The 13,958-nt window shown below is 38.5% G+C and overlaps 1 protein-coding gene and 1 pseudogene across 1 annotated transcript in view; both read right to left on the bottom strand.

The window, feature by feature from the left end:
* The window catches only part of LOC115072841, a 41,407-nt pseudogene extending 38,483 nt beyond the window's left edge, over nt 1-2,924 (bottom strand).
* March1 (membrane associated ring-CH-type finger 1) overlaps nt 1-13,958 on the bottom strand; it is an 889,338-nt gene that overhangs the window by 867,966 nt on the left and 7,414 nt on the right. The gene's annotated exons all lie outside the window — the stretch shown is intronic.

Genomic DNA, 13,958 nt, shown 5'->3' with positions numbered 1-13,958 from the left:
GAAGGAAGGAAGGAAGGAAGGAAGGAAGGAAGGAAGGAAGGAAGGATTTATACTGACAGTTTGAGGGGATCAGTTCATCGTGGCAGGAAGAGATAGTGGTGGTAACAATTAGGAGGATGGTCATATTATGTATATAGTCAGGAAGCAGAGAGATATAACTCCTGGTCTAAGCTTGCTTTTACTTTTTATCCAGTTTTATTTTTAAATTGTTCATTTGTATTTATTCTATGAGAATTTCACACATATACACAGTGTATTTTGATCATATCCACCCCTTTTATTTAGCCCATGGGACATTGCTGCCACATCACAGGTGGGTTTCACTCCACAGTTAAACCCCTCTCTGAAACATCCTCATGGGCATACCCAGAGGTATTTCACCTGTCATTCTAAATCCAGCCAAACTGGTGGTGAAGAGGAACTTCACACTAGTTCAAACTATTGGGAATGCTTGACATTGAGCAACTGAAAACATAGAAACAGAAATGTAAAGGGAAACTCCAAAGGTCAGTTAGTTTGTCTCATTTATTTTTGTATCAGTGGCACTTTTCTTTAAAAGATTTGGAGAAAGATAAAACATTCCATTACCCATTTAAGAAAGGAGTTTCTCTTATTACTCCAGAAAAACTCACTTTAAATTATAAAAACAAAAATTTTTCATTTCTTCTGAGGAATTCAGAATAAACATTTCTTGCACAATGGGTGTATTTTACAGAAAAGCAAACATGTTCCTTTGCACCCAGCTGTTAGCAACTGCTCAGAAGTTGTGGACACTCGCATCATGCCTTCAAGCACTCTATTAAGTCCAGCGGTGTGTGTCACTGCATGTGCGTGCTGCTTCTGAGAGACGGTATGAACTGATGTTCTGAGAAGAATTCATTCTTTCTCTTTTGTGCTGTCTTCAGCATTGTTGTCTGAATCGTTTAGGTTCTGAATAAACTGCAGCAGGTCTGTCTGAAGGGAGACCTTTCAATCATAACTACTTCTGCTACACACTCAGACAGATGTGTCAGCTGCTTCTTCTGAGAAGAGACAAGCATGTCCTACAGTGTGTGATGTCATTTGAAGGCCTCACTCCTGACATGTCATTTGTCAACAGTGGGTGTAGCTACACTATATATAGCAAAGTAAATGCACAGCTTAGTCAACTATGACAGAATACCAAAAGCATTGTTTTCAACTTCAAAATTCTCACTGAGGCAGAAAATATTAAACATCCTCAGATATCCTTGTAGTAGCGATCCAGATTTTCTAAGTATTTACAAGTACTGACAGTACTATGGCATAGTGAGTATACATTAGTTAACACCTGTAAGTCCTTCTTTGTGTCTGTTAGACATGGGCCACTAGAAAAATGAAGCACTCTTGTTCTAATATAACTGGTGAGAACATCTGGAAGTAGAGCTCAGAAATATGGGAGTTTTATCAGTTCTACACGTGGTTATGACTCACACAAAAGTTTTGGATCCACAGGGTTATTTTTTAAAGCAAAAATGGCATTTTTGTGGTGGTGCACGCCTTTAATCCCAGCACTCGGGAGGCAGAGGCAGGTGGATCTCTGTGAGTTCAAGGCCAGCCTGGTCTACATAGTGAGTTCCAGGACAGCTGGGGCTACACGGAGACCCTGTCTCAAAAAGACCAAAAAAAAAAAAGAATGTCATAGGATGTTAATGTGTGTGATAGTTAATACTTATTGTCAACCAAATAGGCAAGCCTTTGGGTAGACCTGTGGGCACTAATCTAGACTAGGTTATCCACAGGCATTCTGTGGGAGACTTTCTTGAGATTTATTGAGATGGGAAAACTCATCATAAAAGTGGGTGCATCACTCACTGAACTCAGGTCTTTGACTGTATAAAAAGGAGAGAGCTAGCTGAGTATGAGCACTATTGTTCTCTGCTTCCTGACTGCAAATGCACTGTAACCTGTTGCCTCAGGGTCCTGCCACTGAGATGTACCTGCCATCATAGACTATACCCTGGAACACAAATAAAAGTATGCTGTCCTGTCTTTATTAACTGGAAATGTATTGGTTAGATCCTTTACTTTCTATTTAACAAGAAAGGGGAAAGTAATAGGATCTGAGAAAATTAACTGATATGGAAATTATGGGAAAAGTCATCTGATTGAAGAAAATAAACTGAAATGGAAATTATATTAAGAAAATTCAAGCTTTTGCTTCATCCCCATAGACAAATTCCATACAGGTATAAAGTGAAATGATAATCGTAATAATATGAGCAATTAACAATGAGTAAGCATTTTCATGTGTACAATCTTTGCAAGCATTAGAGATGCCTAATAGATCAATCCCATTACTTAAATGTTATCATTCACATTTTACTGATGAGAAAATTGAGGATTAGAGAGATTAAGCAGTTTACCTAGAGACAGCCATCTGATGAAAAGTTTGAGCTCTAACTGAGCTCCTGTTTGCCGATTTCAAAGCTTGTGTGTCAAACCAACACATTCTATTGGCATTATTAACTATGAATAGACAATCCTATCTTAAGGGGATATTGCAATATTGTATGGACACTACAGAAACTATCTGTGAAGGAAAATACATGAAAAGCAATCTTAATCTTTCCATTTTATTCTTAGTTGCAGATGCCTCAGATTCCAATGCTCTCACTTCCCCCTGAAAGGGACACATTTTATGCACCTAATTTAGACAAGTAATTTCAAGGCTCTCTGTATGTCTTTTAGTGTTGTAATATTCCGTTGTGTCTCATATGAAAACGATGTTGTAATGAATAAAACTGAATATAAAATTAGAAGAGTTATATTCAATTATTTCAGTTTTTATCCAGGCAATGTCATTAAACTTTCTACATCGGCTTCTCATGAGTGGAATTTCGGATAACGCTGCTCATGCATACTTTGTGAGGATTGGCCACTGGAACAAACAATTCAATGGACATGTTCGTAAAGGTAAACTATGACCAGGTTAGTATGGCATCATTTATTGCTACAAACCCAGTTCTGGATCTCACAAAGCTTACATTCTAGTAGAAAAGTCAGTGTAGGGGCTGGAGAGATGCTTCAGTGGTTAAGAACACTTGATATCCTTCCAGAGGACCTGGGTTCACATCCCAGCACCAACATGGTGGCTAACAACTGTCCGTTAGCTTCAGTTCTAAGGGATCCAACACCCTTTCCTGATCTCTGCAGGTGTTGTGTGACACAGGTACACTTATATACATACACGCAAAATACTTGTACACATAAAATAAAAAATAATAAATAAAATATTAAAAAGAAAGGTGAGCATATTAAAAACTGTGGTGATAACTAAATTAAATAATGCATGTACATATATTTCAGAAAATTTCATAACACAATTGTGAGCTAACGATTGTTGTTATTTTGCTTTTTTGTGTTATGTTTGAGTCCCTAGGACATAGACCAGTCCTGACCCTCATAGCCATATAACAAATATTAAGACTTTTAGAAACATTTTATTTTAAAAAATGACAATATCAGCTGGGCGTGGTGGCACATGCCTTTAATCCAAACACTTGGGAGGCAGAGACAGGCAGATCTCAGTGAGTTCAAGGCCAGCCTGGTCTACATAGTGAGTTCCAGGACAACTGGGGCTACAGGGAGATCCAGTTTTAGTCTCAAAAAGACCAAAAACAAAGACAAAACAAAAAAAATGACAATATCAAACATATTTTTCTAAAAAATTAAAATGGTAATATAAATTTTATCATTAAATTTTTTATTTTATGTATATGAATGTTTTGCCTGTACATATGTAAATGCATTTGTGTTATGCAGCGCCCACAGATGCCAGGAAAGGGCTTCAGATCTCCTGAAACTGGAATTACAAATGGTTGTTGGCCATTACGTGAATATGGGACTAGACCCCAGGTCTTCTGCAAGAACAGTCAGTTCTCTTAACCGCTGAGCCATCCATCCAGCCCCATTTCTATGTTTTGCAGAGAAATGTAATTCAAAATAATTTGCTATCGTTTATGTCATTACTAATTAACAACTATATAACACCTAGGAGTCCACGCCACTGCAAAGATACATCATTTCCTTCACCACAGAGGGCCTTTGAGTCCTCAGATCTTCCCAAGTATTGTCTAATTACCAAAGGCAAAACAGTTTGTTACAAAATGACATCTGTTCTGGGCTTTCTAAAGCCACAAAGAGGAAGATTTTCAAAGAACCCACACCCCAACTGGATCCTGATTATTTCAAAAAATGACAAATTTGCCTACTCTCATTCAAATCTCTGCTATGCGTTTTCTAGTTTGTGGCTGGTACTTCCTCCCAGATGCAAATGAGATTCTTTTATAATTTATAATATTTTATAGGAGGAATTTTGAAACTACAGGGCTAGACATCAAGATACATATATGCCAACCCTCTCACTGAGCTAAGTGGTCAGCTCCAGGTAAAGGTGGCATGGGTCCTGATGTCTCTTGCCTGCTAAGTCAGACTCTGGGAAGATTCAGAGCTAGAGGCAGACCACATAGCATTCCTCTACAGGCAGTAGCACACCCTTCCTTGAAAGAGGATTTGGTTGCTTATTGGTGTTTATACCCATCTCTTCATTACAACTTAACACAGAAGTTCTCACTTATGTATTATGGTAAGAGAAGTAAATCAAAAGATAAGAATAAAAAGGAAAGCGGAGAAGCTGGGGAGATGGCTCAGAAGTTGAGAGCTTGCACTGCTCTTGCATAGGAACAGAGTTTGGTTCCCAACAACCATGAGGAGTGGCTTACAACTACCTACAATCCCAGCTCCAAGGAATCTTTTGCCCTCTAATGGCCTTCTCAGGCACCCCCCCATAATTAAAAACAATAGAAACACACAAAATAGTAAAAACAAATCTGAAAGAAAAAGAAGTTATGAAAATATCAGAATTGAACATTATTCTTAGAACATTGAAGGAAATGCATGATTCAAATCTTGGCCCTTCCCCTGACTAATTTTGTAGTTTTAATAAGATGAATTAATATTTCTCTGCATAGATTTTATCATATAGAAAATTGAGGTGACCACTGCCAACTATAAGCTGTACTGCTTTGGTTAAATGACTATGAACACTAAATCTCTGGGAAGTCTTTTCTTTAAGAAAGGGTAATAAGTATAACTATACCTCCTATATCACAGGATTGACCAGAAGATTAAATGGGCTGCTATATTTAAAATATATCTTTCCAAAATATGTGAGTTCACTATAAATTGTAGTAAACATTATGATATACAGACAATATGATTATATAGCCTATATTATAAAATCTCAATAAAGCCTATTAGAAACTATTATTAAAGTTGCTGGATGAAAAACCAACTTGCAAAATCAATATATATCTCCAATAAACAGAGAATGTATCTTATTAAGTTTTCATTTACAACTGCAGCAAAACAATAATAATCTTGAGAATGAATCTCTAAGCAAGATCTTCACAGAAAAAAAATTGCAACATCATTGAAACATATAAAAGAACTGGAAGCAAGGTTTATGATTTAGGAGGGCTCTATCATAAAAACGATGGTGCCCTCGAATTAAGCTATAAAACCAGAGCATTTCCCATTCTGACAGGGTGTGTGTCAAAGTCCTTGGAGAAAAGGAGTTACTTCCAAAGGAAAGTAATGCAGAGATGTGTTGAGGTTAATAGAAGCCATGACTTTTTTCTATGTCAACTCTAACACAGCCACCACTACCTCCAAGTTCGGGTAGGGAAAAAGAAAGGAAAAAAGGGATGTGGTCATAAAAATCCAATGGCTGAAAACCATAATCAGAGGAAGTATGACCATAATTGTATCTGAGAGGCAGAGGGTTCTGAAAGAATAGTTTGGTACTACTTGCTCTCTTCTCTCATTCAATCAAACTGGTGCTTCTAGGTGAAATATTCTCCAAAGGCCGCAGTGTTTAAAAAGTTAGTCTCTAGTTGGAGACACTGTTTGAGAAGGTTATGGAACCTTTAGGAGGTGGGGCCTTGCTGGAGCAAGTATGTCAATGGGAATGGGCTTCCAGTTTTTATAGCCTGCCCCATCTTCCTATTCTCCTCTGCTTCTGGACTGCAGATGCACTGTGAAGAGCTGGCTTCATGTTCCTGCAACGACCGTGGCCCTTCCATGATCCAGCATGCCTTCCCAGCTATGACCCAGGATGCTTTTCCTGACGTGATCCAGCATGTCTTCTCTCCATGATCCAGCATGCCTTCCCTGCCATGAGCCACCATGCCTTCCCAGTCATGATCCAGCATGCCTTCCCTGCCATGAACCACCATGCATTTCCTGTGTGATCCAGCATGCCTTCCCTGTGATGATCTACCATGCCTTCTCTGCCTTGATCCACCAAGCCTTCCCTGCCATGATCCAGCATGCCTTCCCAGCCATGATCCAGCATGCCTTCCCTGGCTTGACCCACCATGCGTTTCCTGCCATGATCCAGCATGCCTTCCCTGCCATGATCCAGCATGTCTTTCCAGGCATGATGGACTGTATCCTCTCTGGAACTGTGAGTCAAAATAAGTCCTTTCCTCCCTTAAATTCTTTTTGCTAGGGTGTTTTATCACAGCAACAGAAAAAGAACTAGGACATCCAACTAAAACGCAGAAGGCAAGAGGCACAGGAGATATTGCGCCATGGAGTATCTATCACTAGAATGACACATGGAATTCAATGATCAGACTTTAAAGTAATAAGTCAAAGTTTATAAGAACCAAGATAATTTTTAGGGTTAAAAATGAGGAATGGGGGGCTAGAGAGATGGCTCAGCAATTTGCAGAGGCCCCGGCTTCAATTCCCAGCACCCACATGGTGGTTAATGACCATTCCTAACTCCAGCTCCAGAGGATCCAACACCCTCTTCTGACATCCATGGGCATTGCATGACATGGTGCACTTACACACATTCAGGCAATACACTCCACACATAAAATAAAAAAATAATAAGTAAAATATTTTTAAAAGAATACAGGGTGGGATTGAGCCTAACAAATTTAAAGACTGCCTATGCTATTAAAAAAATTAAAGAAACCCTGAATTCCTGCCCTGACTGCCCTCAACAATGAACTGTAATCAGGATGTGTAAGTCAAATACACACCTCCTCCCCAAGTTGGTTTTGGGCAGAGTGTTTTACCATAGTGATAGAAAGCTAACCAGGAGAAATATTTTTAAAAATATCAAAACCTTTCCACCTTAAAATCCACAATAAATGCCTTATAAGCATGAAACCACAAATATTTAATAAAAGAATACATCATCAAAATCAGCCCCACAGCTACAAGAAAATAAACAAAACCCCCTTGGTAGAGGGAGAATCTTAAAAATTCAAAGCCCAAACAGGACACTTGCCACCATGAGAACATATGGGAAGAAAAGTACATTTCACATGAAAATGCACAAAAGTAAAATTCAGCAATATGAAGTTGTTCTCTGTTATTTTAAGACAAGTTAATGAGGATAATCAACAGTTTCTTTTAAAAATTTTGTTAGCATATGTTCTCTCCTGCAGTGCTGAGAGACAAATTTTCAAAGGAATGTTCATATCAGGTAAGTCACGTTCCTAGTTATTTTCTTTTTATGTATATTTTCATTGAGTTTTTGTGCATTTCATATAATAGATCTTAATCAAATTTAGAACCCCTCCCCTAACCACACTCCCCATATCCCCTACCAGATTTTACACATTCTATCATGTATGTTAAGGCCTATCTGGTCAAGTGTTTGTAAATAGATGTCCCTCAGTGCAAGTTCATCTACTGGAGTCTAGCCAGCTTATCTAGAGTTACTCCCTTAAAAAAGATCAACTCTCCCTCACCCCCGAGTAATCAGTTGCTAATAGTTCCTCTGCTAAGGTTGAGGCCTCCTGCCCATTTCCCCAGTTATAAGCTGGGTCTTATGCATGCTGTTACCATTGTTGCAAGTTCATATGTGCAAGTTCCCAGGGACCTGAAAGACTCTGTTTCCTTATGTTCATGCACCAACCCTGGCTAGTTACTTTCTATTGCTGTGATAAAAACACTGACCAATATATACTCATATGAACTCACAGCAATGGTGACAGCATGCAGAAGTCCTATGCATGCTCAAACCAGACAAAAATCCCAGCATAAACATGGGGAAGTGGGTAAGAAATCCCAACCCAACCTAAAGAACTTTTGGCAGCTGCTGGCTGCTGGGAGGGCTAAAGACAATATCTTATAGGGTTAGAACTCTTGTTGGGACCAGTGAATGGATCCACACTGTAAGATACTGGGGGACACAAATCATACTCTATATATTAGAGTTTATAATTTGTGGCAGGGAGTAGTAGAGGGAGGTGGGGAGAGAAGAGCAGAACTAAATGCCATCAAACTATATTGTATGAAAATCTCAAAAACTCAATTTAAAAAATTAAAAAGCATTGACCAAAACCAATTTGGGGAGCAAAGGGTTTATTTGGCTTACAGCTCACAGTCCACAATCAAGAGACGCCAGGGCAGGGACTCAGGGAAGGAACCTGGATGCAGGAACTGAAACAAAGACCATGGAGGAACACTGCATACTGACTCTCCCCTGGCCTGTGCCCGTCTTGCTTTCTTATACAACCAAGAACCACCTTCCCAGGGGTGGCACCACCCACAGTAGACAAGGCCCTCCCACATCACTCAAAAATAAAGGACGTGCCTCACAGAAATGTCCACAGGCCAATCTGACCCATAGAGGAAATCCCCCCCATAAGGTTCCCTTTTCCCAGGCATGTCAAGTTGACAAATAGACTTATCCAGCATAGTCCCTGTTTCTGTTGCTGTGATAGAAGCACCAGGACCAAGGGAACTTATAAAAGGAAGAGTTAAAAAAAAAAAAAGGAAGAGTTTATTTTTATAGTTCCAAAGGGGCAAGAGTCCATCATGGGGGTGGGGGGTGATGGTAGAGGTGGCTGAAGTAGAAGCAGAAGCTCAGCTTCAAGCAGGTTCAGGAAGCAGAGGGTGAGAGAGTGACATGAAATCCTAAAAGGCTTAAGAATGCTCTAAGCCCACCCCAGTGACATGCTTCCTCCAAAAAGACCACACCTTCTAAAATCTCCGAAAACAGTGCCACCAACTGTGAAAAAAATGTTCAAGCACTTGGAGCCTATGGGGGCCATTCTCATTCAAACCACCACATTCAACTCCCTGGCCCATAGGCTCATGACCATATAAAATGCAAAATGCGTTTAGTCTATCCTTAGCCTTAAAAATTCCCATTGTCTTTACCAGTTTCAATACTATTCAAAAGCCATAGTCCAAAGTCTCTTCTAAACCTCAGGGCAATCTTTTAACTGTAAGCCCCTATGAAATCAAAAGACAAATTACATACTCCCAACATACAGTGGAACTGAATACACATTCCCATTCCAAAAGGGAGGAATAGAGGCATAGTGAGGAAATACCAGACCAAAACAAGACCAAAAACCAGCAGGGCAAACACAAAATTCATTAGCTTCACATCCAACTTTTGGGACTTTACTTCTAAAGGGCTTAGGTGGCTCAGTCTCTTCAGCTTTGCTGTGTGAAACATACATCTCTCTTGGGCTGGCACCACTTCCTGTATGCAGCTCTCTTTGGAAGATATCTCACAGTTCTGGCATCACAAACTTCTTCTTGGAGTCTCTACTGCCCACCAGGCTTCACCTTCACAGTTTCACATAGTGGCTTATCAGCCTCTTCTTTATGCAGGAGAATCCCTGCTGCACACTGCCTGGCCTCAGCAGTTCTCTGAAACTGTGAAGGAAGAATCAATGACCCCTTCACTCTTGAATCTTTCATACCTCTAAAGCCAGCACCAGGTGAATGACTCTGCCAAATTTGGCTGCAACTCCCTTTAGGATGGACCCTGGCCTGTTTCATCTACTTTTGAAGCTTTTCTCTGCTATGGCTTTCTAAGAGTACAAAACCCCAGCATTTTCCTTTCACAAGTTGGAGGCTTACCTGGGTGTGGTCTTGCCCTGGAGGCACTCTCTACACATGGTGAAGTTCTTTATAGCCAACACCCAACTCTCTGTTACCAATTACTGTATTAGTTACTTTTCTGTTGCTGTGATAGAAACACTAACCAAAGCAACTTATAAAAGGAAGAGTTTATTTGAGCTTATGGTTCCAGGGGAATTAGAGTCCATCATGGTGGGGAGGCCTGATGGCAGAGGTGGCTGGAGTAGGAGCAGAAGCTGAGCTCTCACATCTTCAAGCAGGCACAGGAAGCAGTGACTTGAAATCCATTTCATGTTCATTAACATTTTTAAATGTTTCTAAAATACATATAACATATATTTTATATCTATATCTATATATGGATATAGATATAATGGCCTATAGAGCCTGATTATGTCCCCAATTGTCCTTTAGAGTGGGTCCATACCCTGGGCCCACCAAGAGTCCCATGCCTGTAAGATATTGTCTTTCCCTCTCCCAGCAGTTATGTTTTTACTTATAAAATCAATTTTCTATTTTGAACATTATGGAGGCTATGTATGGTGAGAAAATCAACACCTCTTGTATCATTGTAAACTGTTTCTTCTAGTTGACATCCAAAAGTCAGTCACAAAACAAAGGCCAATTTCAGTAAGACCCATTATCATTTCTCAATTAGGATTCATTTTCTTTGCCAAAAATGTCAGATAAAGCAAACTGACAGATCTCAAATTTTATCTTTTGTATGTATCATTTAATAAATTACTTCTTTGATCTGTCAGTTAATCCCCTTACTTCCTGCTAATTCTCCAATATTGTCCAGAGCATAGAGTAGTTTTTCCATGTAGTGGTTGCTCAATGTTTGTTTAACCATTTATTCATTAAACATTTTTTAAAATAAGATTTGCTCATAGGGAGAGCAGAATACAGAGGATTAACTTTTAGGGTGATCTATGAATAAGCCATGTTATTAAAAAGGGAAGGTGGCCTGCAACAGTTATTCTACATTATGCTAAATAGCAATGGGTCATTTCACACAGTGTCTAAGATAGAACTCTGGACTCCATTAAGGCAAAATTGTTAAGAAATCAAAGGAAATATACCTCTAAGTGGAAAATAGCTTGTCTCGAGTTTATTAAATTTCAAATATGGGAGAAATTAACAAAACCAGAATCCAAACTTATGCTAATATACAGGCAATTTAACTTTCCCAGAACCTAAATAAAGGAATTGATTTGATACTAAATGATTAAACGTGAATTTCTGCCTCGCAGCATATAAACAGACTTTCCTGTGTTTCACTATTAAAATCAACTTCAAATATAATTTTAGTTGAAATATTGAATTATTTCTTTTAACTACTAAAAATTTCAATAGTAAAACTAATTTTCTTTTTAAAAATCTGAACAAAATCTTTGTATAATTTCCTCATTCTAAAAATTAATAAATAACTAGAAAAAATACATATTTTATAATGTAAAGCTACTTTATAGGACAGAAAAACTTTATGTCATCATCATAAACTAGTATAAACTGAGCAAAACCCAAAATGAGGAAATGTCGGTTTCAACTTTATTTCTTTAAAAATTTGCTAACAAATTAATCAATTCCTACAAATCTCAATTTTTAAAATGTTCATAGCTTTTTCGTATTTGTTAATCTGCATACTTTATACAACTTCTTTCCAAGATTCTTCATGTATTTCTTATTTGCTAGCAGAAAATCTTATTAATTTGCTGGCCCTGACCCTGATGAACCATATACACACGTCATATATGCACGTCAATCCTTATGTGGCAAACATCTTGAAATTGTCCCTTATATGTGGCACAATTTAGCCCAAATCCCTGTCATACTCTCCCCAACTTTCCACGCGTCTATCATATTTGCCAAGCTATCCTCAAAAATGGAGCCTCTAGCACAATCCATTTATCCCCCATCAAAGACTTTATACTTAGACTCTTCATCTATTACCTCATTTTTCTTCTTTGTCACCTCAAATGTCACTTCTCGAAGGACATTTGCATAAACCGCCATAAATAAGTCACAGTCTCTGTATTAAGCTTTACCATCAGCATGCACCTGCCCTTCACTGCATTTATTCTTTCGTATTTGGTTCATGTAGTTATTTCATTAATTCACACAGATAAAAAGTTTCGAAGTAGCAAAAATCTGAATACATTATTTTCACCTATCATTATGTCACCAAGACCTGGATGAGTATCAGGAATAGAATAATTTGCCAAAAAACACATGTTAAAGGAAGTGGGGAAAGTAGAGACGATAACTACTCATTCGGACAACAGATGATTCCATAGGTATTAAAAGACTATTAATTTATAAATAAAATATATTTGAGAAATATATTGCTTTAGCTTTTCCCTTATCACTGTCCTTTCATTGTAAATGGATGTGTCTTAGAGTTACAGTCCTGATTATTTTCCCTCCTTCTTCTTCCCTTTCTCCCCTTCCTCTCCCCCCTTCTCCTCCTTCTCTTCCTCCTGCTTCCTGTCTCCTTTCTTTCCTCATTCCTCATTTTTCCTCCAAAGAACGAAACCTAATTTATCATACTTCTTGGATCAAATTCCCTTCAAAAACTTGATCTGAACTAAGAAGCCATGTAGAAACAGCAGCTAGTGAGTGAGTGACCCACCAGGTAAAGAGGAACAGGAAAAGCCACTGTAAGCAACTAGGGTTCCTTCACCACCATGAACAGTTGAGGCTCCATCCCTCCTGGATCTTCTGAGGAGCTACGTATGCCTCACAGAACTGTCCACCCACTCCCCCTACTTGAATGTTTTCCTATGTAGTATTAACTCTTCACGCCTTCAGGTTGCATAGACCTTGGTCTGAGGCAGTAACAGCCTACTAGTAAGCCTTAGGCCAAGGTGAAAGATACTCAACACAAACATGAAGCGGGAAAGTGTCAGCACAACTGAGTCAAGGCCTGCCTGTCAGGTTTGCCAGAGCCATAGCTAGACCAAGATGTGAAGCAGGACTCAAGAGACCTTTGATAGGCCCTATGGGAAGCAAAGCATTGTTCACTACTTGAGCAAATCTCAAACAATGATACAGCAATACTTAAGATAATTTATCATACTCATTCAAGTGCAGTGTATTTTGAGACACTGAATCAAAGGAAGGAGAAGAAACCATCCTGGACATCCTTCAGTTCACTGTATTCTCCCCCAAAAGTCAACACTTCCAATATTGTGTGGAATATGTAATTACCTAAAACAAGAATTTTGTGTGTGTGTGTGTGTGTGTGTGTGTGTGTGTGTGTGTGTGATCTTGAGTACCTCATCATGATTAGGCAGACTTAACAAAGATTATAAACCAATCTCTAGAAGCATTATTAATTCATCTCATGTGTGTCTAACAGTGGAACTTCAGCTATGAGATGAATTAGCTATACTTTTGTGGGCTGACCTAAAATATACTGAGTTTTATGATGCACAAATAGATCAATATATTATTAGATTGTTAACTCTCGAATACAGATAGGAAGAAATAAATGTTTATCAACTGGTTCTCAGAGTCACAACTTAAAAATACAAGAAAGTTGTTTCTAAGAAAAGGAGAGTCCAGACTTCCACATTTTTCCTCCATATACATAGATATGTTTATAAGCTAGCATGATTCATTACAAAATGCCTGAATTCAGAAGAGACTTGTTTTTTATGAATACATGTGTGTGTGTTTATTTGTATCACTCCTAGAGAAAAGTTTTGCCAGTTTGTCAGTAGTTACAAAGACTTTATATTTACCGGTTCTTTGCTTCATTTATTTTCACTATTGCTAAGATCTACCTCAAAAAATTGACTGTTTCAATATAAAACGGCGTATAATGTAACTGCTTAGTAGACTCTATATCTTTCAGAGCAAATTTTAGAAATAAAGGTGGCTTAGCATTAGCTGTATTACCTAGGAGTCTGTAGGCTGAAGCTACTGACTCTAGTTTTATCAGGTAGTGATCTTGGATACCTGTATATCAGTGTTTATGATCAGTGATAATGATCTGTTTCAACTGACAGTTTTAGTGGAATAAAGCACAA

The sequence above is a fragment of the Nannospalax galili genome, unplaced genomic scaffold (genome assembly GCF_000622305.1).
Source record: "Nannospalax galili isolate Female #2095 unplaced genomic scaffold, S.galili_v1.0 scaffold283, whole genome shotgun sequence".
NCBI lineage: Eukaryota > Metazoa > Chordata > Mammalia > Rodentia > Spalacidae > Nannospalax > Nannospalax galili.
The sequence above is the reverse complement of the archived record's forward strand: the minus strand, read 5'-3'. Positions and strand labels throughout refer to the sequence as shown.